This window comes from Cyanistes caeruleus, chromosome 3 (assembly GCF_971803275.1).
Source record: "Cyanistes caeruleus chromosome 3, bCyaCae1.hap1.1, whole genome shotgun sequence".
Taxonomy (NCBI): domain Eukaryota; kingdom Metazoa; phylum Chordata; class Aves; order Passeriformes; family Paridae; genus Cyanistes; species Cyanistes caeruleus.
In genome coordinates this window covers 117,820,046-117,824,146 of record NC_141703.1, presented here as the reverse complement: position 1 = coordinate 117,824,146, position 4,101 = coordinate 117,820,046, and positions in this window count along the sequence as shown.

The window sequence follows — 4,101 nt, the reverse complement described above, 5'->3', positions numbered from 1 at the left end:
AGAAAAGACCCTCAAAGTTCCACCAACATCCCACAAAATGTCCACAAATGTCCACAAAATCCAAGAAAAATCCCACAAAATTCCCTAATTCTTCTAAAACACGACCAAATTCTAGAAAAATATCCCACCAAATCTCCACAAATTCCCACAAAATACATGAAAAATCCCTCAAGATCCCTAAATCGCCTCAATATCCCACAAAATTCCACAAAAATCACACAAAACCTCCACAAGTTTCCACAAAATCTAAGAAAAATTCCTCAAAATACTTCAACTCTCCTCAAAACCACACAAAGTCCTTGAAAAGGCCCACCAAATTCCACAAAAATCCCACAGAATCTCCACAAATTCCCACAAAATCTAAAACAAATTCCTCAACATTCTTCAAGTCTCCTCAGAATCCCACACAATTCCAGAAAAACCCCCACAAAATTACAGACAAGTCCCACAAAATTCCCTAAATCATTTCAAAACCCTACCAATTCACAGGAATGTCCCACAAAATCTCCACCGATTCCCAGAACATCCCACAAAAATCCCACAAAAATCCCTAAATCTTCTGAAAACTCGACCAAATTCCAGAAACGCCCCATAAAATCACCACAGTTTCCCACAAAATTCAAGAAAAACAACACAAAATTCCCTAAATCTTTTCAAAATACTACAAAATTCCTGAAAAGCCCTACCAAATTCCAGAAATATCCCACAAAATGACCTAAATCATTCCAAAACTCTACCAAATTCCACAAAAATCCCACCAAATCTCCACAAATTCTTACAAAATACATGAAAAATCACAGATAATTCCTCAATTCTCTGCCGAATCTCACAAAATTCCAGAAAAGACCCTCAAAATTCCACAAACATCCCGCAAAATCTCCTCAAAATCCAACAAAATTCCAGGAAAAATCCCACAACATTCCCGAAATCTTCTCAAAACACGACCAAATTCTAAAACAAAATCCCACCAAATCTCCACAAATTCCCACAAAATACATGAAAAATCCCTCAAGATCCCTAAATCGCCTCAATATCCCACAAAATTCCACAAAAATCACACAAAACCTCCACAAGTTTCCACAAAATCTAAGAAAAATTCCTCAAAATACTTCAACTCTCCTCAAAACCACACAAAGTCCTTGAAAAGGCCCACCAAATTCCACAAAAATCCCACCAAATTCCCTACATCTTCTCAAAACTCTACAAATTTCAACAAAAATCCCACCAAATCTCCACAAATTCTTACAAAATACATGAAAAATCACAGATAATTCCTCAATTCTCTGCAGAATCTCACAAAATTACAGAAAAGACGCTCAAAGTTCCACCAACATCCCACAAAATGTCCACAAATGTCCACAAAATCCAAGAAAAATCCCACAAAATTCCCTAATTCTTCTAAAACACGACCAAATTCTAAAAAAATATCCCACCAAATCTCCACAAATTCCCACAAAATCTAAAACAAATTCCTCAACATTCTTCAAGTCTCCTCAGAATCCCACACAATTCCAGAAAAACCCCCACAAAATTACAGACAAGTCCCACAAAATTCCCTAAATCATTTCAAAACCCTACCAATTCACAGGAATGTCCCACAAAATCTCCACCGATTCCCAGAACATCCCACAAAAGTCCCACAAAAATCCCTAAATCTTCTGAAAACTCGACCAAATTCCAGAAACGCCCCATAATATCACCACAGTTTCCCACAAAATTCAAGAAAAACAACACAAAATTCCCTAAATCTTTTCAAAATATTACAAAATTCCTGAAAAGGCCTACCAAATTCCAGAAATATCCCACAAAATGACCTAAATCATTCCAAAACTCTACCAAATTCCACAAAAATCCCACCAAATCTCCACAAATTCTTACAAAATACATGAAAAATCACAGATAATTCCTCAATTCTCTGCCGAATCTCACAAAATTCCAGAAAAGACCCTCAAAGTTCCACAACCATCCCACAAAATCTCCTCAAAATCCAACAAAATTCCAGGAAAAATCCCACAACATTCCCGAAATCTTCTCAAAACACGACCAAATTCTAAAAAAAAATCCCACCAAATCTCCACAAATTCCCACAAAATACATGAAAAATCCCTCAAGATCCCTAAATCGCCTCACTATCCCACAAAATTCCACAAAAATCACACAAAACCTCCACAAGTTTCCACAAAATCTAAGAAAAATTCCTCAAAATACTTCAACTCTCCTCAAAACCACACAAAGTCCTTGAAAAGGCCCACCAAATTCCACAAAAATCCCACCAAATTCCCTACATCTTCTCAAAACTCTACAAATTTCAACAAAAATCCCACCAAATCTCCACAAATTCTTACAAAATACATGAAAAATCACAGATAATTCCTCAATTCTCTGCAGAATCTCACAAAATTCCAGAAAAGACGCTCAAAGTTCCACCAACATCCCACAAAATGTCCACAAATGTCCACAAAATCCAAGAAAAATCCCACAAAATTCCCTAATTCTTCTAAAACACGACCAAATTCTAGAAAAATATCCCACCAAATCTCCACAAATTCCCTCAAAATCTAAAACAAATTCCTCAACATTCTTCAAGTCTCCTCAGAATCCCACACAATTCCAGAAAAACCCCCACAAAATTACAGACAAGTCCCACAAAATTCCCTAAATCATTTCAAAACCCTACCAATTCACAGGAATGTCCCACAAAATCTCCACCAATTCCCAGAACATCCCACAAAAGTCCCACAAAAATCCCTAAATCTTCTGAAAACTCGACCAAATTCCAGAAACGCCCCATAATATCACCACAGTTTCCCACAAAATTCAAGAAAACACAAAATTCCCTAAATCTTTTCAAAATACTACAAAATTCCTGAAAAGCCCTACCAAATTCCAGAAATATCCCACAAAATGACCTAAATCATTCCAAAACTCTACCAAATTCCACAAAAATCCCACCAAATCTCCACAAATTCTTACAAAATACATGAAAAATCACAGATAATTCCTCAATTCTCTGCCGAATCTCACAAAATTCCAGAAAAGACCCTCAAAGTTCCACCAACATCCCACAAAATCTCCTCAAAATCCAACAAAATTCCAGGAAAAATCCCACAAAATTCCCTAAATCTTCTCAAAACATGACCAAATTCTAAAAAAAAATCCCACCAAATCTCCACAAATTCCCACAAAATACATGAAAAATCCCTCAAGATCCCTAAATCGCCTCACTATCCCACAAAATTCCACAAAAATCACACAAAACCTCCACAAGTTTCCACAAAATCTAAGAAAAATTCCTCAAAATACTTCAACTCTCCTCAAAACCACACAAAGTCCTTGAAAAGGCCCACCAAATTCCACAAAAATCCCACCAAATTCCCTACATCTCAAAACTCTACAAATTTCAACAAAAATCCCACCAAATCTCCACAAATTCTTACAAAATACATGAAAAATCACAGATAATTCCTCAATTCTCTGCAGAATCTCACAAAATTACAGAAAAGACGCTCAAAGTTCCACCAACATCCCACAAAATGTCCACAAATGTCCACAAAATCCAAGAAAAATCCCACAAAATTCCCTAATTCTTCTAAAACACGACCAAATTCTAGAAAAATATCCCACCAAATCTCCACAAATTCCCTCAAAATCTAAAACAAATTCCTCAACATTCTTCAAGTCTCCTCAGAATCCCACACAATTCCAGAAAAATCCCCACAAAATTACAGACAAGTCCCACAAAATTCCCTAAATCATTTCAAAACCCTACCAATTCACAGGAATGTCCCACAAAATCTCCACCGATTCCCAGAACATCCCACAAAAATCCCACAAAAATCCCTAAATCTTCAGAAAACTCGACCAAATTCCAGAAACGCCCCATAAAATCACCACAGTTTCCCACAAAATTCAAGAAAAACAACACAAAATTCCCTAAATCTATTCAAAATACTACAAAATTCCTGAAAAGCCCTACCAAATTCCAGAAATATCCCACAAAATGACCTAAATCATTCCAAAACTCTACCAAATTCCACAAAAATCCCACCAAATCTCCACAAATTCTTACAAAATACATGAAAAATCACAGATAATTCCTCA